General features: G+C 39.1%; 1 protein-coding gene and 1 long non-coding RNA gene across 10 annotated transcripts in view; one reads left to right on the top strand and one right to left on the bottom strand.

Moving 5' to 3' along the window:
* ARID1B (AT-rich interaction domain 1B) overlaps window positions 1–23,159 on the bottom strand; it is a 442,707-nt gene that overhangs the window by 135,368 nt on the left and 284,180 nt on the right. The window lies entirely within an intron of this gene.
* Window positions 14,940–22,846, top strand: LOC117097245. The gene is made up of 2 exons (XR_004442874.1): window positions 14,940–14,976; window positions 22,701–22,846. It is a non-coding gene; the product is annotated as an uncharacterized LOC117097245 (long non-coding RNA).

The raw sequence follows: 23,159 nt of genomic DNA on the forward strand, positions 1-23,159 counted from the left end.
GCAAGCTCTGCCTCCTGGGTTTAGGCCATTCTCCTGCCTCAGCCTTCCGAGTGGCTGGAACTACAGGCACCCGCCACCACGCCCGGCTAATTTTCTGTATTTTTTAGTAGAGACGGGGTTTCACCGTGTTCGCCAGGATGGTCTCCACCTCCTGACCTCGTGATCTGCCTGCCTCGGCCTCCCAAAGTGCTGGGATTATAGGCGTGAGCCACCGCGCCGGGCCAAATTGCAGGTACTGTTTAAGAATAAATCTGTAAAGTGCTTCTTAAAATATCCGTATATTTTTAGCATTATATAGAATTAAACAAATAAACAACACAATGACAACAAAATTGTCTGAGTAACTCTAGTCAGGGGTAAATAGCAACATGTTTTCTAGATTGCAATAGTTTTAAGGATCGACGTCGTCATCTGACTCATTTCAGGTCCATGTAACAATCAGTGGAAAACATGAGTTGGAAGATATATGCCTTCACCTTAAAACAGCCTAACGGTATCTAAAAACTATGACTAACATACAGTTCTAAAGATTATAGTCTCTTAATTCTATATTCTACTTCAAAACTGCTGGTGATGACTCTCAAGGTATTTAGTTATAAAAAAAAAATCACCTAATAACACTGAGGAAGAGAGATGGGTTTATGGGTTGGTGCTTTACAAACATCATTGCCAGGTATGAACCTATAAATATTAATGATCCATGTGCTCTGAAAGTAAATTGACAAACTAACAAGACCTGTAAATATGTAAGATTTACACTTTGCCTACAGATTCTTGTTTTTATAACTGAAAGTTTACAATAAATCTTCAGGGCAGAAAAGCCATCAACACCACCACTTCCATCTCTCATGGTAAAAAAAACCCCACAACAACTTTACTGTTTATCTTAGAAGTACAATGCTTAGCACTCAGTCTCTAAAAATAAAACAACAAAAAGGCATGAGCCTTCTGGAGACATTTATTTCTTCAGTAGTGTAGCAATAAAATGCTTATAAACATTAAGACTTATAGGAACTGTAAATAAATTAGCAACTTTAAAAAAATTAGGCAGGAGTATTGCTTGAGCCCAGGAGTTCAAGGCTGTAGGACACTATGGTACCTATGAATAGCCTCTGCATTCCAGCCTGACCCCACATAGTGAGATATCATCTCTTGGGGGGGGGGGGACCACAACCTAACAGAAAAACACACAACTTACACACACAACTTACAAATTGTATGGAGTCTACAATGAAAAAAAGAGAAGTTTTACTTGTAGAACATTACTAAACTTGACTATTTTGATATTCCACCCATTCACAGGAACCATAAGAAAAAAATGTATTTATTCTTCATCCTTCACTGAACTTTTTAACTTTCAATTTTGAAATGACTTCAGACTTACACAAAAACAGCAAAGACATTTCTAAGAGTTCTTTTACATCCTTCATCCAGTTTCCCTAACAGCAACATTTCACAAAACATGGCACATTTATCGAAAGTGCAAAATTAACACTAGTACAACACTTAACTAGAGACTTCATTCATATTTTTCCAGCTTTGCCACTTATGTCCTTTTTCTGTTCCAGGACCCAACCCACCATCCATGTTACAATGACTTGCTGTGTCTCCTTAGCCTCCTCCATTCTGTGACGGTTTCCCAGTCTTGCCTTGACATGTTTGAAGAACACTTGTCAGGTATTTTGTAAAATGTCCTTCATTTGCACATCTTGGTGTGTTCTCATGATGAGACTGGGCTTACAGATTTTGGGGAAAAATATCACAGAAGTGAAGTGTCCTTCATATCGTACCATAGTGGAGAGGTCAGCATGACGATGTCAACATGACTCACCACTGGTGATGTTAGCCTTGGTCACTTGGTTTAAGGTGGTGTCTACCAGGTTTCTCCACTGTTAAGTTACAATTTTTCCCTGTCCATACTCTACTCATGAAGGGAGTCACTAAGTCCAGCCTACACTCATGGGAGGGGAATTAAGCTCCACCTCCTAGTGAAAGAAAATCAAAAATTTTGTGGATGTATGTAAAAACTAGACAAGAATAAACATTTTGGGCGATATATATGAAATTATGCATGTATCCTAGTAGAAAATTTGTATATTTTCATTAAAATCATTTTTAAGACTTCTGAATGCTTTAGAAAAGTAGAGAATTCTGAAACTTTTTCCATAATTAGCTTAACTAGATTACACATGGAAATGTTTCATGAAGACTATTTTTATATTTTAAAATCAAATTCAATAAATGCAGTACTCCCACAAAAGTCAAAACTTAAAACCATGCATTTTTCTTATTTTCTGTTATGATTCATAGATTCACTTAGATAAGAGGTTTCCAAAATGAGTTGTTTTTCATTTTTGTACAGGGGCAGCTGGTCACTTAATACCTCAAGTGCTAGCACTCAAGTGCAATTTTACATAATAATTTTTTCCAAGAGCATATAACCACTTTATAACATGTTACTTCAAAAACTTCAAAAGGAGGTGGTCATAAACCTATTCAGGGTCTCAGAAAGAAACTTCCATTTCCAATAATAATAACCATGATGATAAAGAAAATAATAATAATAACAATAAGGACTTGAACGAGCACTGGACACCCAGTGTGTTTCACACTCAACCATACTACCTCTCCATAAGAGCCATTCATACACCACGCCATGATGTTACTATACCTCACCTGTATAAATAACTACTCTGTTCCCTAGAGCGTGTTCCCAGGCTCTAGAGTAGGATAAAAAATTTCCTCTGATAATCACTTCACTCCACTATAAAGGGTCTCAAAGACAGCGTAAAATAAGACATGGGACTCCTAAAGGCACAAGAGTAAAATTCACATTTCCTTTGCACTGTAATACTTTTGAACAAGGGACAGACCTAAAGAACTTGACCCATTAGCCCATCATATTGCCTAATTTATCTTTATCCAGGTAAATTCTATATCCAGACAAGTAAAACTGCACTTAAACTCTGATCAATAATCTGTAAATTGGCTGGGCGTGGTGGCTCATGCCTGTAATCCTAGCACTTTGGGAGGCAGAAGTAAGCGGATCATCTGAGCTCGGGAGTTCGAGGTCAGCCTGGCCAACACGGTGAAACCCCATCTCTACTAAAAATACAAAAATTAGCCCAGTGTGGCGAGGCACAACCGTAATCACAGCTACTCAGGAGGCTAAGGCACGAGAATTGCTTGAACCCAGGAGGCAGAGGTTGCAGTGAGCTGAGAGCACGCACCACTTAGTTCCAGCCTGGGTGACAGAGTGAGACTCTGTCTCAAACGAACAAACAAACAAACAAAAAACAATCTGCAAATCTCTGGAAGGTGCTGTGAAGCTTTCTTGCTACATCTTATTCTGCTCCTCTAATGAAACCTGCTTCTCAAAGGCACGCAATCAATGTTCAAGTTTTCTTTTTGATATTTGTATGGGATCATAACAGTGTTCTTTTTGTTTTGGGGGATGGGGATGATTACAATAGAATTCAGGCTCTGGAACCAGACAGCTGCTAGTCAGTTTCACTCACTCGGAGGACTTGGGCAAAGGCCTGAGACACAGTCAAACCCTACTGGCCTCCACTCCACTTCTATGTGTAGCACGTGGATAATAAATAATTTACTCACAGTGTTGGGAGAGTTAACTGAGTTGCTGTAGATAAAGCAGCACTAAGCATGATCTGTCTGATACCAAGATCTGTGCTCATTAAATATTTACTGTGATAAAGGTGTTAGAATAATAACATGGCAGCTAACTCCTCCAGCAGGAACTGTGGGGTAAGAGTGGTGTAAAATCAGGTCCTGGTGCAATATTTCTTCACCTAACCTTAAAGCAAGCCCCCTAAATTCGCTGAGAATACTTAATTTCACCATGCCCAAAATAGGGAAAATAACATTTATGCCACAGTGAGAATTAAATGCAATTGTGAATCTGAAACATTAAGCATACAATAAGTGCTCAATAAACAGTGGCTATGTATAAATGCATACATCCACATATAAACACAATTCAGACACAGACTGTTTTTAAACACTGCTTATAAGGTAAAACACATTTTGAGTAAAGAACGTGCAAATGACTTGTAGAAAAATATCTCACTTAAAAGATGGGGTGAGTAGGGCCAAGCACAGTGGCTCATGTCTGTAATCCTAGCACTTTGGGAGGCTAAGGCAGGCAGATCTCCTGAGGTCAGGAGTTCGAGACCAGCCTGGCCAACATGGTGAAACCCTGTCTCTACTAAAACTACAAAAATTAGCCAGGTGTTGTGGCGGGTACCTGTAATCCCAGTGACTCAGGAGGCTGGGGCAGGAGAATCTCCTGAACCTGGGAGGCGGAGGTTGCAGTGAGCTGAGATTGTGCCACTGCATTCCAGCCTGGGTGACAGAATGAGACTGTGTCTCAAAAACAAAAACAAAAACAGAAAAAGATGGGGTGAGTAAATAGTGGTGGCATAAATGCATCCCATTCTTTATCAAATATTTATCAGATAATTATGTGTTAGGCAAACAGTTACATTAACAATCAATATTATACTAAGTAAATGGCCTTTGGCACTTCTTTAAAGCATATAAATACTACACACCAAAGACAGCACTGACTAGAGAAGGGAACCAGCCCAGGTTGCAAAGCCTTGGTTCAAGTCTTTGCTGTAATACTTCCCAGTGGTTTGACATTGGGCAAGTGATTCCACATCTCTAAGCCTCAGTTTCTTCACCTATAAAATGGATCTTTGTCTCAAAGAAGCAGAGAAAACTAAATGAGTTAAAGAATCCATTTAATATATGTTAGTGATTATTCTGATTTTTGTTTTATAATATCACATAGTATTAAGATAATTTAAAACAGGAAATAAGGAAACTGGACATTGTAACAGCAGTAAGTTAGAAACCATCTAAATCTCAGTTTAGTAGTGAGCAATTTAAAAGTATATAGAAATTATTAAAAATGTATGTTATATTAATATAAACAGTATAATTTTATTGAAAAGATTGAATGAAAATCCAGTAACAACAGAAAATAAACAGCATAAAGATTGTATGAACATGCGGGCTTATTTATACACAAAATACACTTGTGTAGATGTGCCTTTTAAAATGCCTAACAGATATAGACTGGTGCTGAATAAAATATTAACAGTACTGATTTGGGGTGATCAGATTTGGGAGGATTTTCACTTCCTTCTTTGTATTTGAGAATTTACCAACTGTATAAATACTGAAGCTTTTTTGGTAAAGGAAATAAAACGAAAGGGGACCCTGGAGATTCTAACACATAACCACAGCACAGCTTAATGAAGAGAATATTAACTTACGCCCACTCGAAGGTGAACAACAAATCCTGTTTGAAAGATGGGAAACAGATGAATAGCAGTAGCATGAAATCACATTAGTATTTTCAGAATAGATGTTAAAACTCCATGAAGACGTATACAATAAGGAAATGATAAGATCAAGTTGGACGAAGAAAAAATTCTGCTCATATGCATACTTTGCACATTTGATCAAGCTAATATTTTTAATAACATTTTCTTTATGGTCCCCGTTTAGCAAGTCTGTAAATACCTGAATAAGATAGCTGACAGCTGAGGAAAACTTCTAAAAAATCAGATTTTGGGTAAGTAGAAAAAAGCAAAAGTCTAAAGACGGGTTTTAATAGGATGGCCTTTTGATATACCAGCCCCAGTCTAACAAGCCAACCTTCCCCAAAAGACAAACAAACAAATTCAGACATAGGAACTTCTAGTTAAATGGGTCACAGAAGCTGGCAACTTGAACTTGAAGATTCTCAGAAGAAACAGAAGTCACATGCCTATCAATACTTTACACTGACTTTATAAAATAAATTGTTACTCTGTCACTGCTGGCAACTCTTGGAATAGGACCAATTATCCAGAAACAATGAATACCACTGCTTCAGGGATAGGCAGCGCCTGTGCCCGGAATAACTCCTCAACAATCCTGTCAATGGTCTCATTCTAAGAGTTACATGCTTAATGTTTGTATGTTTGTTTGTTTTATTTTGTTTTACTTTCAAAGAAAATTACAATTTTTAAGACAATTCTTTGTGAACTGACGCTTTTAAAGATCCTGTTTCATTTGGAAATTGTAGAAGTCTTAAAATAATGAAATGGAGTGGAAAGAGTATCCTAAAACTATAACCTGGAGTCCATTTGTCCTACTGAGCTCACTTTTTGCTCTTAGGACGTGTCACCACGTGAGATTGTTTAGGAGCACCACGGCAGTCCATCAGTCTGCAGAGTGTGATGGGACCTTCCGTGATATGCCCTTGTGTGGAGTGCACCTGCCTCTTCTTGCCTTCTGTATCCTGTCCTCTTCTGAATTTTTCTCAACACTGCCAAGTAGATAAGACATTGTACTAAGGATAAAATGAATTTTGGCTCTGAGAATAAAAGCAGCATCTTTAAACATAAACATATGAAGATTGATAAACGTTACTTAGAAATTAAAAAGAAGAAGAGTGAAGGAAAAAAATGTAAAGCTACGAGGAGCACAGCAATCTGCTCCAAGCTGCACGAGTGCCAGTTTGTGGGCCCCAGGGCTCGGCAGGATTTCTCTGTACAGTGCCAAACTCCAACAATATTGTTATGGTTAGAAAGGAATTTCTCACAAGAGCTAACAAAGGCAGAAGGTCATAAATAAACCCAGCAGGATTGCCTTGTCAGTTCTCATTATTAGCGCTGCGGGCGTTTGCTTTTCTATGGGCTTCTTACAGGTTCATTTAAGTGTAAGAGTTCCTCCTCAAAAATTCACATGCTCGTAAATAAAACTGTTCCTAATCTAGCAAAGTAAAATACTTGAAAAGTAAGAAAATAAGTAAGCAAGTAAATAAACAAACACATAAAGGCCAGGAGACCTGCAAAGGGCGAGGGATACTGCCGCACACCCCGGAACTTCATACCTGAACTCCTGGCCTGATTGACTACCCTTAGTACTGACCACAAGAATTGTCTGAAGAATTATATCTGGGCAGGAAGCGATGCTGAGCTCCTAAACTGATGCTGACATATGTTATAAACTGAGCAAAGCACAGCTGTGTGATCATTACTGTAATTATGAACTGACATTCAGTGTTAACTTTATTTTACCGAAGATTTTTAACCAGTAACAAAAAAGGAGGTGTCAGTATATTAGCAATAGAAAGAGATGTTGATATTTAGCAATTTAGAATTATCAAAACTTAACAATAATTCCAATACAGGTTTTTATTCAAAGGAGAAAAGATCTCATAGACTTCATTTCATGTACTACTAACTAAAAAATATATCTTTTAGCAATAAGAGAAATATATTTTATCTTTCTTTAAAAAAAGAAAATGAACAATTTAAGGTAACACAGCTTATTATTCTTTAAAAAAAAAAAGAGAGAAACACATTGGAAAACAAAATAGAAAAAAAATCATCAGTAGTGCCACTATTCAGAGCTATCTAAATTGTAAGTTTGTCCTATTTCCTTCTAGTCTTTTTTCTTAGGTATAGACAACATATCTTTACGCATAATACGTATGTAAAAACAGCTATGATATCAACTGACCTACTTGCTATCCTCTATCAGGAAAAATGAATTACATCATGTCTTTTAAAAGAACAACTACAGCCGGGCGCGGTGGCTCAAGCCTGTAATCCCAGCACTTTGGGAGGCCGAGACGGGCGGATCACGAGGTCAGGAGATTGAGACCATCCTGGCTAACACGGTGAAACCACATCTCTACTAAAAAATACAAAAAACTAGCCGGGCGAGGTGGCGGTTGCGTGAACCTGGGAGGCAGAGCTTGCAGTGAGCTGAGATCTGGCCACTGCACTCCAGCCCGGGCGACAGAGCGAGACTCCGTCTCAAAAAAAAAAAAAAAAAAAAAGGAACAACTACAGTTTCCAACGAAAAATGTTATTCCTATAGGCTAGGACGTTGGAATGCCACTTCATGTAGTCACCTAGTCAGTCCTAGAAGCTGAAGTGTTAAGTACTGTTATGTTACAAAGAAAGGTATGTTTGCAGGATTCCTTTCCACTAGCTTGCAACCTCTCATTACCTACCACTCATGATCATTAGTGTCAAGCTGATACTGATTCTTCACAGGAAAAAGGCTCCATGTTTGCTTGAGGCACTGGCAATTGGTCTATGCTCTGAGCATTCAAACAGGACTGCCCTTGAATAACATAACATTACTGGTACAAGGAACATGAATACATGCTGAAGCAAAGGGAATTTAAATGTTCAAGAGTGGCAAAAAACCGAGAGGCCTCGCTTTACATTGGTGAGGAAAAGTTGGTTTTGTCAGAGAACATTTCTGAAGCAGCTAAGTAACTGTATTAACTGTAGCCTACCTACAAGAAATTAGTAGCGTTAAATTTGCAATAGGTTGCAAACATCATATTAAATTTTATTAGATTAATGGCTTTATAACCAGGTGGCCCATGGTTGACAATGAGAGCCATAAACAGTCTTCAGGAACTTGCTACTGAATATTCTGACAACAGCAATAAATAGTAAAAGCAAGGTTCCCATACCTGACACACTCGGGACATGAATAATATAAAAAATAAATGGAGCTATATTTAGACTTGTGACAGCTGACCTATGCTATTCTCAGCCAAACTAGACATTGTCAATTCTTACAGCAGTTTAGCAGATGTTAAGGGGGCTCACACTTGAGTACAGAAAAAGAAAAAAAATAACCACAGTATTTCAGATAAAAACGTGATAGAAGGTAAACATTAAAATGTGGGGGGAGGCTAAATTTCACTCAGAAGAGAAACACTTATAACTGCACAGAATTTTCAGAACTGAAAGAAGACCACAGTAGATATTTACTCCTATTCTGTGTTTTCGAAATGTGAAACAGAGGTCCGGAGAAGCTACGTTATTCAGATCAAAACTACGCACAGGTTCTACAAACAGAGACTACATTAGGAAGCAGCTTCTAGATATATTCATTAACAGCATCAGCGCAGCTATTGATAGCTGCATCCAAGAGGGCAGAGGATGTTTTTGTGTGCACCTGTGTACGCACGTGTGTGAGAGGGCGTATGTCTCTAGTTAAATGCATTCTCTAACAGTTATTTCACACTATGTAAGCACATGACGATCTCAAAATCTTGTTTCATTTAGTAAAAATGTAACTTTGTAAGTGATAAAAGGAAGAGCAAAATGCAAAACTATGCAGCAGAAATGTCACAGTATGCATAAAAGCAAGATACACCTTGATAGATCCTTTGGTGACTTAAAATAGATCTCTTGTTTTCTAATTTCCTCCCTTTGATGGGTCTCACAGAATGTTTTCTCCAGTTCTCCAAATGCTTGGACTTGCAAACATATTAATATTTAGTGTATCTCCTTGTGGGTGATCCCCAACAGCCTGTGTTGTGCACAGGTCCATAAACCAAGAGTCCATCATCAGATTCAGCTGAAGACAGCTACCTCCCACCAACACAGGCAGAAGAGAATGTCTTCATTATGTGCCTACCTGACCTGTGCAGGAGCCCCACCTCTAATACAACATAAAAATTCATGATTAAGTTCAGAGGGAATTTAAAAACCAATAAGTAAAATGTATTTTATCATGAATGCTAATAATTCTGCTCGAATTGATAAGGCAACGGATTTTTGTTCTGTCGGCTGATTCCCCATGGGATGTACAAGAGTGAAATATAAGAGAACCAAATTGTGAAGACCGAATGTTTTGTGAAATCACAGTCCATGAAGGAAATCATCTGTGATCTAGCACAGTTCTCAACTTACAATGGATCCCTGGTGCCACTGGATGTGATAAATAGTTTATTTTATAAAGTTCTGAAGTTATCTATAACTGTTTTAGGTCTTAAACATATGGGGTATGGCACAAACTGAATTCAAATTCCTGAGAACAGTTGACTGTGGAATTAACTGCACCTACAGAGAAGCTGACCATGTATACTCCGCAATTACATATGGCAGGATACAGGAAGAAAGGGCGAATAAAGGGACAAGACGAAAATGGGGAAAAAGAGCGAAAGACAGAAAAACACAGGCACTGCACAATATGCAGAACAAGTGCATATTATAATACTTTCTGTATGAATAAACAAACAGGTCAATGACCACACACGAGGAAAAAAGCAAGGAAAGTAGACAAAGGGTCAGGCAGATCCAGCAAATAATCAATATTATTGAAAACCTTAACCTATCACTGCTAAGCTAAATGATACAGGAAACTCTACATGCACATTTGAGTGGAAGAACCTTTGTGAGAAGCAAAAAAAGGTGGCCCTGTGGTCAAGATGCAGCCCCATACAACCATGGTTCCTCTGTGGAAGGAAACTGTACCCCGTTCTCAGGAATGAGGGGAGCAGGGAGACTCTTGTCTTAGCAGAGTGCACCAGGCCAGTTTCAAATCCCATTTTTTCTCAAGAAATTAACACCAGATGCGCTGTCCCAGTGACCCTGCGTGGCACTAGTAGATGGCCTGTATTTCCCTGACAAATGAGCAGAGCTTAGTGGTTAGGAGCATGGGTTTTGGGACCTGAACTTGGTTCACTCCTTACTTCTACTGGTTACTAGCCATTCAGCCTTAAACACTTGACTTAGCTCTGAGACCTCAATTTCTTCATTGATAAACTAGTAAAAATACTGCTAAAATCTTTGTTTATAATGATATAGAAGAAAGCCTTGGAATCTCTTTGGCAAACAGTGAGAATAAATAATAGCACTTTTTGCTTTTTTATTCAAACCATCTTTTAATGTCATTTAATCCTGACAGCCCACTCAATAAGTAGGGACAACTAACTGCATTTCATACACAGGAAATAGATTCAGAGGGTGAGGTGGTTGGGCCATGATTTCAGTCCAGCTCTCTGTCTTCAAAGCCAGTTTTCAACGTTCTGAAGTCCACTCCTCTAATACATGTTTTTCTCCTTTCTACTCCCACACCAAAGGAAAAAAAAAAAAAAAAAAAAAAAAAAAACAAGCCAGAGAAAGAAATTTAAAAAAATTGTGCTCTATCAGTGTTTTCCAGGAGGTTCACAGTTTTTCTGAAATTAAAATCATTTAATAATTCAAGTGCATCTCCTTCCTCTCCTAGCAAAACAAGTATTATTTTTGCTTTGATGGAAAATGAAATCTCTCCCACTGAAATAATTACCTCCCAGATCTTCCACTGGAACAGAAAATGGCAAAACACCACTCCCAGTATCCTAACGAAGGGACTAAATGATTCTATTATTTGGAACAAAGGACCACCATGAACTCAGACATAAGCTATCCGTTAAGGGCTATAATATCATCATACAAGCAAGACAGTGTTTTGGCCCAAAAATGTCATTAAAATTAAAACTTTCTTCATTGAGATATTTATATATTTAATGGAAGATACTTTAAAACTAATTGTGCATTATATTTTATATTTAATTGTCAGGAGACCATTTAAAATTCTGAGATTACATACAGTCCTCAGAAAACAGTAATTACAGAAAGAAGAAGAGTAAAACCAAAATAGAAAAGAATTGAACTACACCTTTTCTTCCTTTCTGTAATTTTTAAAGGGTAACTCTTGAGTAACTGATTTTGAAAGCAAAGGATACTCTCTTCCATGACGTCCATCTTGTCTAAAATTTCTTTTAGTTACTATATGAAACAGTAAAAACTGATAGTGACAGAAACTTCTTGAATAAGTTCTGTGTTTTCTTCACACAAACCCTCTTATATTTTAAAGTGAAGAAGTAAGATTGTTTTCTGTAGGCAAGACTTAAAAAAAAGGCTTACCATTAGTGACCATCAGCGATTGGGAATTTAGCTGACTTGGATTCAGACAGTGTGGTGGGGTTGGGGACGGATGGGTAAATTCAGACAGTGTGGTGGGGGGTGGGGACCGATGGATAATGACTCAAAAGAGGCATAAGGGGGCTTTGGGGTCCTGGTGGTGCTTCTGAACTAAGTACTGATTACACAAGTGTGTTCATGTTGAGAAAACGTATCAAGCTGTACATTTAAATTTGTGCATGTCCCTGTATTTATGTCACGCTTCCACAATATTTACATTAAAAAATGGACTTCTGCACAATGACAGCATAGTCATTTGTCATGGCATTAGAGGAAATAAACCAGCCATCACCCAAATCCTTATGGTCTTATTTCATCCTGATAGGTCAGCACTAATGTGCGCTGAACTCTTCTTCAGTATTCTCCCTGAAAATATGACCTGCTCTCAGAAAAGCAAGAAGTCCAATTGAAACGGAAGTTCCTATGGGTAGGTAATGGTTTGACCCCTGATCCCACTACCACGATTGTTCCAGTTCTCTAATGATTTCTCTGCAGGGGTCATTTACCAGTTCTGGGTCAAAGACCAACAAGCCCATTAAGTCAAGGGGTCACCCAAGCAGTGCTGGATGTATTTGAAAGTAACTGTAAAATAAAGGTACCTTTCCTCAATTAGAGACGGTTTCTGAATTTAAAATAAAAGTATAAACCACATCATCATCATCATTTATATTAACGAATTCAGAGGCATACACATATGGAATGATAGATCCCCATTATGGTACAGAACCAGTAAATACCCAGAGCCAAAGTAGTTTTGGCTTAAAGAAAGAGAAGCAATTTTACCTTCCTATCTTCAGTAGTATCACGTTTGAAAGCATTTTTCATTTCTCTCTCAGATTTTCCTTCAAGTTTTCATTACTTTGAACTTCTTTTAACTTACATTCCTCATGACTTCGACCAGCACGGTTATATATGGGTTAGATAGGGACTTGGAGAGGTGAATTCCCCCAAATATGATAAAATGCTGCTTTAATACTCTTTTAACTTAAACACTACTTCCTTACTTTCATATCTATAAATATAACTATTTGCAAATAATAATTTTTGTTAAACAAACTACTCCAGTAGAGAATGGGTTGAGCCATTTGGACTTGGAAATGGAGTATCTGTTAGAATTATAGTCAGTTCCTAATAAAACAACAAAAGACAGTAACTTCTTCTACTGCGTATTTGTCCTGAAGAGGAAGGAAAGGGAGTAGTCATCAAAAAAAGAGGGAGAGAAAGTGAGAGCCTGGGCTGAAGGGCAGGGGGCAGGCCAAGGTTGTGGCTGGGATGCACGCAGTATGAGGCAGAGGCCAGAGCCTGGGGTTAGAAGCTGGATCCACCAGGGCGGAAGCTCTAAAGTATAATCCACTCAGCTGGTCAGGAGTGGGTGTGGGGACAGTGGGGCATGACACTCGTCAGGCGCAGCAGCGAGAGGGGCATTTGGAAGTGTTCTCAGTGCATCCAGCCGGGGTTGTGCGTTTTCCACTTGACGGACTTTGTATTGGGTTACAAGTGCTCATGAATAAGAAGCATTGGAAGAGTAAAAATTAAAACAAATCAAGTCTTCACTGTTCACTGGGAACAATGATACACTCAAACCATAGAAGAAACCCTAAGAAGAATGTTTCTACATCATCATAAAAGCTGAGCATAGGTTCTAAGTGTTTTATTTTGCTCTTTAATATTACAGACTAAACATGCGTCTGGAGAAAGGAGCTTTAGATTCTCACGAAAAAGAACTATTCCTGTTCAGCAGACATATGCAAAGTTAGCTTAAAGAGCAAGGCCAACTCCTAAATTGGCAGTACCTATCATCAGACCAGATATACTCAGCTCAGGAAAAACTGTTATCAGTCAAACGAGGGGCTGATCAGCCAGGGAAGAATCTCAGAGGTGCTGCAAGACAAAGATGACAATGGGGGAGGGAATCCAGGCCAGTGAACATTAGAGATGACTGCACAACCAGAATGGGATTCCTACTGTGGAGATGCAGGTTTCCGGCTAGCCTAGTCGGATGCCGCAAACCTTCCGATTATTTAACCACCCCATGTTCTGATGCCCCCCTCACAGACTGGCCTCTCCCTGCGGAGCTCGGCCTGCAGGTAGAGCACAGCGGTGCCAATCAGGGTGGTCCGTGAGTCTTCATCTGAGAGGGGTCATCTATCTCTCAGTATTCTCCTGGTAACATTGGTTTCTGAGTCTTGTAAAATAGAGAACTAGACCTTGGTCTTAAAGACATTTGCTAAAGGAATGTCACCCTGTGATAAGTCATGAAAAACTAAAACCCTCCCTGATAACACACTAGCCATTTGGATGTTGTACAAGGACTAGATTGTCAGGTCTATCCACTGGCAGTAATTCCATACATAACAATAACATTGAGAAGTCTCACTCATTAGAAGTACATTTCATATGAGTTTTATATTTTACACACATTTTATGTTGGTAACTCACACGTGCCTGGTAAGTTAACATACTATTCTTCCACACTCAATTCTTCTGGTATAATAGAATTAAACTCACCTTCTATAGACAAGTCAAGCAATAGCACAACTATCTAAAAACATAGCTAACAGAGGAAGAAATGGCCCCTGTGATACGCATCTTGGTGTGGAAAAGGCACTGGCTTTTTCTTAGCTGCATGCCCCCACTGTATCAGCTACCTAACCTGTAAGGCTGTTTCCTCCTTTGTCAAAGTGGCATGATACCACCTGCCTCTTAAGGTCATGTGTTAAAAGAAATGCAGAGCATCTGGTATTTGCTTGCTGCTCCGTAAGTGTAAGACCCCCAGCCCCCACCCCTTCTACCCTTACTCAACATTTCACACTGGCATGAAAAAATGGCTGGTGGCTCATTTACCTGTCCTGGAAACTGTCCTCTCTCCCTTGGAACTTGATGGTAATCTAAGATTCAAATGTTTAAAAGAAAAAAAAAGGGAAAAGCCACTACATTAAAGATTCTCTACATTCTTCAAATCCAAGATGAGGATGGTCAGTAGGATCCATCCGTCCTCATTCTGAAAAGTAACTTATTTCTTTAAAATATATTTTAGGCTGGGTGTGGTGGTTCACGCCTGTAATCCCAGCACTTTGGGAGGCTGAGGCAGGTGGGTCACCTGAGGTCAGGAGTCCGAGACCAGCCTGGCTAACATGGTGAAATCCCATTTCTACTAAAAATACAAAAAATTAGCCGGGTATGGTGGTGCACACCTGTAATCCCAGCTGCTCGGGAGGCTGAGGCAGGAGAATCGCTTGAACCCAGGAGGCAGGGGTTGCAGTGAGCCAAGATCGCATCATTGCACTCCAGCCTGGGCAACAAAAGCAAAACTCCATCTCAAAAAAAAAAAAAAAATATATATATATATATATATGTATATATGCATATGCATATACATGTATGCATATATATATTTAAAACATACCACATTAATAGATGCTAACAAACACCACAGGAGGAAGGCAAGAAGCGAGTGCTCATCGGACCACCGTCATCAGTTTCTTATGGTACCCTGTCCTCATACCTTCTATGAATATACAAGGGAAAATTTAAAAACCAAACTTCTGTCTACAGCAATTAACAAAAGGAGAAACAGGCCATGTGCGGTGGCTCACACTTGTAATCCCAACACTTTTGGGAGGCCAAGGTGAGAGGATTGCTTGAAGCTAGGAATTCAAGACTGGCCTGGGCAATATAGTGAGACCCCATGTCTACAAAAAAATGCAAAAAATTAGCTAGGCATGGTGGTATGTGATTGTGGTCCCAAGTACTTGGGAGGCTGAGGCAGGAAGACTGCTTGGAGGCTGCAGTGAGCTATGGCGCCACTGTACTCTAGCCTGGGTGACAGAGGGAGGCTCTGTCTCTAAAAAAAAAAAAAAAAAAAACAACAACAAAACAAAAGGAGAAACAGAAACAGGGGAACACACAATAGGAAGAGAAAGCAAAAGAATCTTGTAGCTGTGTACTTGGAAAAGTAGATTCGGCTTATCATGACTGCTTTTTGTCAAACATTTTATTATCTCCAAAAAGTGACAGCAGTGACAGCACGCATGGGCTGTCTTTAGCTCCTTTCATTTTTGCTGTCTCGCTTTTCCCACTGCAAACTCAGTGGTTATTAGCTGCCGGAAAAATTTACCATGGTGATTCTTCCATAAAAATACTTTCCTCCTACCACACGATGCACATTTGGAAAAAAACATGGCATAGACATCTCAGTTTAATTGTTCTTAATTGGGTCGTCTGAAAAACAAAAACAGGCTTTTTTATGCTGTGAAAAAATACACAAAGGGTGGAATCAGCTATCTTTTTTATTTCCGGTATATTATTTAAGGAATGGTACAGAGTAGGCACTTTATTTGGATGGATTAGAGTCCTCAGAAAAAATATGGGAACTCAAATTTGTATTTCAGAGAAATAACAAGTTTTAAGTGTATGTGCTATGCAATATTTGGACTTTCACTAAAATTTTATTCATTGCTTATGTGAAAATTCGACTATAACTGGGCAATCTTTTTTTTTTTTTTCTAAATCTGACAACCCTGAGATGGTAAAAGCAGTAATAACCATGAGTTAAAATACCCACGCCCAGTGCCCAAACTCCTCCCCACAACTGTGAGATGTCAAGCAGGGGACTTCACCTCCTGGCTCTTCTGTTCTGTTCTCTATGAAATGGGATATCACCTGCCACACCTGGCAGGGTTGACATTAAGAGCACTTCCACATGCTCGGTACCATTCTAGGTGCTGCTGATAAGTAATGTAACTCTATCTTCACCCTTTTTGAGATACTTAACTATTATTGCTCCCATTTAAAATTTTACTGTTATAATTGCCCTTAATGCAAACAGCTAACAAATGTAAATTCAAATGCAGCTAGGCTCTTAATGCAGTAAAAATAAATATACGATAAAATGAAGAAAGACACAAATAGGAGATATTACAATTAAAGAATTAGAAGGAATTAAACTCTGACAGAAAAAAAAAGAAAAAGATCGCCTCAGTTGAGGGGACAGCCAGAGTCAAGAGTCCACAGGAGGTGAGACAGACCACAGAAGACCCTCTGCCCATCCAGAGGTGCCACAGCAGGTTGCGGGGTGGGGAGTGGGCAGGGCACTCCACTCTGCAGCATTTTTTAAAAAGGCTGAAAATAAAAAAGACCAGCAGCACCATGGGGAAGAAGCTGTAAAAGATCATTTGTGAGTTAACTAACCATAGATGGGCAAAATTAACCTTGGTGTGGACAAGGAATTTGTTGAGATGGAAAGGAAGGACAGCCCAGAGAAGCTGAGAAGGAAAAAATAGCAGGGGGTTAAGGACTGAATCAAAAATGTGTAAAGTAAACCATCAGCAGATATTTATTAGCATCTCAGGATCGTGAATCTGTGCCAAGACAGCATGGTCGGGCTCTTGAATGTGATGAGACAATGAAAGAATAGTAAAAAAAAAAATAGTTCAGATTTTGCTTCACATATATTAAAATGCTTTCAAAATAACTTTAAATCTGTATGTTAACCAGATTGAAACTTTGTTGTTGTGTGTGAATTTGTTGTTATTGAAAAGTATTATTTAAGAAAAACTACTAGTGAAACAAGTGACATTGGAACACTATTTATTCTTCTATGGCACTAGACCTTGGAATTTTACATTTATTAATCAAAGTATGTAATGTTTGTGTTTGCATACAAATACACACTACTTTGCAAATAATTATTAATAATTATTTTTGTTCCAGATAATCTTTAAAAATTGCCTACTATACCCTATTACAATGCAAAAATTGAACACTCTCTGCTTTACCGTCGTATTGGTTTCTGAATTCAGAGCCGAGAGGCACTATGCTATATAATTTACCTTAAGAACTGTCTTTATCGACTGATGGATTGTTTTCCCAGATGTGGACTTATCAGTGGTCTCTTTAGTACTGGTATCTAGACAGGGAGTTGGCAGTAAAATTCCTGTTTCACTAATTACATTCTTTTCCAAAAGTTCACCCTGCCTCGGTGTCCAGGTAATTGCAATTAAGTCAGGAATCTGGTAATTAGAAATTCAAGTGCCCTGCCAGGAACAATACACTTCCTCTTGACGTGCTGCCCACAAGAACTAATTCACTTGGAAAGGACAGAAGCTGATGTGAAGTGGCAGTGTAGATGTTGATTAAGCAACAAGCACTGAAATAAATGTTTCCCCTCCTTGTTCTAAAACAAAATGCATTCTATCTCATTTAAACTCCTAGAAAGCATTTTTGTAAATTCTGAAATGCACAGACAAAAGCATAATCACTAATACTCTCAGAAAAGCTTGCTCTCTCTCCCTCACAAAATCTTTCCCAGGCCAGGCAAGGGCTTTAGAGCCCACCAGGTCTCCCAGGCAGTAGAAGTGGTGTGCTAAGGAAATTTAGGATCACTTGTATCTTGCTAATCATTGTTTAACCCCAGAGCTTTCCACAGGGCCTGGTCCACTGAAAACAATTAATAAATGTTGAGTAAACCAGTCTCAGAACCTCTTTGTTAATACTCTAATCTCAGAAATCTTTTGGTAAAATATAAGAATAAACATTTGTTTGACTTACCAATAGATTAATTTCCATTACATGAATCAGACTCTTAACAAACCTCATATTCTGCAGTATATTATCAACTATTTACAAAGAATTCACTAAGTAATGAAGATTTCAGGTAAGAAAGGAAAACACAAACACAGTAAGTAACTTTATCTCTCTAAAAAGCAAGGGCCTAACTGATTCTTTAAACCATTTTCTAGCTAATGGAGTAGTTTCACCAGCTTCTTTTATTCCTGACATCACATAACTCTATTATATAACAAACTGTTAAACATGATAATGTAAAACTTCCATTTATACATCAATTTACAATTTTCCAAGCACTTTCACATTTTCTCATGATTCTAAAGATACACAACTAATCAGTATATCATCTCTTAAGTCTTTCTCAAGCCAACAGATACCACATACTGTTGATAAATGAATATATTTTAATTTAAAACAAAAAAAATTTTCCAAACTAAAGTACCTTTGGCTATAACTCATCTCATTGAAACATCTAGGCAAGGTGTTTTAGGGCCTCCAAGTCTTTCCTACCAAACTCTTCAGCCCCAGCTAGATCTGCCTATTCATTTCGGCCTGTCTGTGAGGCTACTCTCCTCCGCAAGGAGCTAAGTCAAATCTCCTTCAATGCCTGATCACCCCAGACCACATGGTATTTTCCCTCTTCTGTGTCATCTTAATCACATATCGCTGGTCAGGTGCTACCCAGCCCCATCTCTCCAACTGCATTGCCAATGATGAGGGCCAGAACCACGTCTGCGACCGCTAGTGTCCTCATCACCCAGCACAGGTGAGTGAGGCAGGAAGATGCTGTGAGCCACAAGCTGTCTCCCGCGGATCACATGGCTTGCTTCCATGCACATCAGGCCATATGAAAGAGGGTGACTGACTTCACAGTTGCAGGAAATAAATAATTTGGCACAAAGATCAAGATAAAGTAGGGCTGGGCGTGGTGGCTCACGACTGTAATCCCAGCACTTTGGGATGCCGAGGCGTGTGGATCACATGAGGTCAGGAGTTCAAGACCAGCCTGGCCAACATGGTGAAACCCCGTCTCTATTAAAAATACAAAAATTAGCCTGGCATGGTGGCATGTACCTGTAGTCCCAGCTACTCAGGAGGCTGAGCCAAGAGAATCACTTGAACCCGGGAGGTGGAGGTTGCAGGGAGCTGAGATCGTGCCACTGCACTCCAGCTTGGGCAACAGAGTGAGACTTTGTCTCAAAAAAAAAAAAAAAAAAAAAAAAAAGCCAAGATAAAGTAGTTTGAGAAACAGTTGCTGATAATAATTTAGAGAAAAGCCTGATGGCGTTCAGGTGGTCATCTGAGCATATCTGAACTTTGTGGCCCTACTGGAGGTGAAGTGAGGGTGGTAGCAGAGAAGGCACCATAGGATCAGAGAGGACAATGACTTCGGTGTGCATGGAAGTTGGGTGTCTGTCTTGCCTTACTATGCCACTGCTTTCCTTAAATACTACAGTTTATCTTGTAGTCACAGAAGTTCCCAAAAAGGGGCATATCTATAAAATACTCCATCAAAACTCAAAAAATTTTGCAAAAGAAAGAAAATTAATTAGTAATTTTCATGTCAAGATTAGTAATTCCTCTGGAATATCAGAAAACCACTCAATCTACTCATAGAGTATGCTGTTGGTATCATCAACCCTATCTGAAATTAATCCTCCTAAACTTTTGTTTGATTCTAGAATCAAGTACAGGAAATATTTATTGCTATTTTAAAATTTTGACGCATTTTCAAAAATAATGAGACTTGTTTTATATATGTTTTTAAATTTTCGGTTCTATGGAATTCCCCCACCTACAGGACTGAAATCAAGTGCGTACAAATCCTATTTAAAATATATTATTTTTCTCTAAAGTAATTCTGAAAGGAATCGGTGTTAGCAAAATAAATTCAAAATAATGAGCCAAACATGGTGGCATACACTTGCAATCCCAGCTACTTGGGAGGCTGAGGTGGGAGAATTGTTTGGGCCTAAGAGTTCAAAGTCAGCCTGGGCAACATAGTGAAACCTCATCTTAAATAACTATCTATCTCATCTATAGAGTTACAGATATAGATATATGTATACATATATACCTGCAAACATAATTGAAAAGGATAAGTTGATTTTTTAAAAGATAAAGGATAGTTCAGATTTTTAAAATATGTTGTATTATATTTGATTCACAGAATTTAGAGAAAAATATATAATTATTTAAAAGTTAGCCACATGCAGTGGCTCACGCCTGTAATCCCAACACTTTGGGAGGCTGAGGCAGGTGGATCACAACGTCAGGAGATTGAGACCATCCTGGCTAACACAGTGAAAACCTGTCTCTGCTAAAAACAGAAAAAATTAGCCGGGCGTGGTGGTGGGCACCTGTAGTCTCAGCTACACAGGAGGCTGAGGCAGGAGAATTGCTTGAACCCGGGAGGCGGAGCTTGCAGTGAGCCGAGATCACGCCACTGCACTCCAGCCTGGGCTACAGAGCGAGACTCTGTCTCAAAACAAAAAAATAAATAAATAAAATAAAAAATTCAAACAACTGGGGTGATAAAATAATCTGCACAACTCCCATGACACGTGCTTACCTACATAACAAACCTGCACATGTACTCCTGAACTTAAACGTAGTTAAAAAACAGAAAAGTTTTAACAAAAAAAAATTTTAAACAAAACTCAATTTCCTAAGTGTCTCCTTATATGCTCCAAAAATGGTAAGTCAAAACTGAATATCAAAAATTTTAAAATACTGTTTAGACAAAATTTTTTTCTGAGCATTTCAAGTCTATCAAACTAACCAGACACAACAGGGCCTTCTTTTTCTATTGTTTGCATGCCTAGGAAGATTCATGAGATCATAACCAAACATAACTACTGGGAGAAACTGAGATCACAAAAACCTTCAACAGAAGCACTGAAAACAGAAACGTAGCACATTCTCCACCCACCCTAGAAGTGCATCAACTGCACAGTAAGAGCCTGTGGTAAGAAATTACTTATCTTGCTCTATGGCAATGGTTCAGAAGCTCACAATAAAACTGCTGCTATGATGGATAGCTCTGTTAAAGATGCTTATCATTTATTTTCAATGTTGTCAGTCAAATATGTTCCATAATATCCCACTCTCATTTTTCCAAAGCTGCATTTTAGAAAAATTCAAGTTAAGGACATTTCGAGTACATGTAGAAAAAAAACTTTGTATCTCTAAAATCTGAGGGCAAATGTGAAATCAGTAGCTGTGGGAGGCGGATTTTTAAGATGGTTCCTAAGACTCCCAGCCCCTGGTACACACACCCTACATAATGCCTGACCCTAAGTGTGGGGGGGGGCGGGGTGTGGAGATGACAGATAACACTCCTGTGATTGTGTCACTTTATTGGGTAGAAGGGATTTTGCAGATGTAATTAAGGTCCCTAATCAGTTGACTCTGGTTTAATAAAAGAAGATATTCCTGGGTGGGTCTGACCTAATGAGGTGATCCCTGAAAAGAGGTAGGGGAGATTGAATGCAAATCTCCTCCTGCCTGCTGCAATGTTGTGGAGACAGCCACGGAACTGCAGGTCACCTCCAGAAACTGAGAAGGGTGCTGGGTTAGCATGCGGCATGATGGTGGGAACCTTAGAACTCCAGCCACAGGGAGGTAAATTCTGCCAACCAGTGAGCTTGGAAGAGGACCCCAAACCTCAGATGAGACCACAGCCCTGATAATACCTTATCTCAACTTCATGAGATCCTGAGTAGAGGACCCGGTTACTGGACTCTTAGCTACAGAAATTGTGAGACAATTAGGAAGAATAGTTTAAAGCTGCTGAATTTGGGGGTAATGTGTTACTCAGCAACAGAAAATTAATACATTTGAAACCTCACTTACCTTTCAAATCTCACCAGAGGAGATCTGTAAGAATTTTCAAATTTTCCTTTTTGTTAGATAAAATTAGCTTTCTATTGTTATCAAGAATATTATAATCAAATTTAAGGACAAAAGAGGATTTACTACAGTGAGCCATAAAGGTTTGAAATTTAAGGTGATATTTACATAGATGTTTTCTTTTTAAAGCAAAAATTTTGAGTAGCTACTTTTAAAAGAGTACTTTGTACAAGTTCTACCGGTGAATTTAAATGACAAAGACAGAAACAGAAAAAAAAAAAAGATTACATTACTGGAAAGAAGGAAAATCAAAGGCATAAAAATAAGATGGGCAGGCCGGGCGTGGTGGCTCACGCCTGTAATCCCAGCACTTTGGGAGGCCGAGGCGAGCAGATCACGAGGTCAGGAGATGGAGACCATCTTGGTGAACACAGTGAAACCCTGCCTCTACTAAAAATACACACACACACACAAATTAGCCAGGTGTGGTGGCAGGCGCCTGTTGTCCCAGCTACTCGGGAGGCTGGCGCAGGAGAATTGCATGGACCTGGGGAGCACAGCTTGTAGTGAGCTAAGATCGTGCCACTGCACTCCAGCCAGGGAGACGGCCAGACTCTGTCTCAAAAAAATAAAAATAAAAATAAAAAAAATAAGATGGGCAGACTAATGATTATTCCCTAGTTAACCAATTAATGATCTGTATCTTTTCTATAGCAGTACATTATTGGAGACCTGGCTTGAAGTAGAAGGAAAAATAATTACTCATCATTTCCGAAGGGAAAAAAATGCAAACGGTCTTCTTGTCCCCAGAGGAGGCACTAAGCTCCACCTGAGGCACCTGCTGGCTTCAGTGGTGAAGTGGCTCCTCTCTGGAAAGCCCCCCTACTTTCCGGCTGATGCCAGCTGAGGAGGATGCTTGTCAGTGGTGAGTTCTGTTCCCTC

This window comes from Trachypithecus francoisi, unplaced genomic scaffold (assembly GCF_009764315.1).
Source record: "Trachypithecus francoisi isolate TF-2019V2 unplaced genomic scaffold, Tfra_2.0 Lachesis_group15, whole genome shotgun sequence".
NCBI lineage: Eukaryota > Metazoa > Chordata > Mammalia > Primates > Cercopithecidae > Trachypithecus > Trachypithecus francoisi.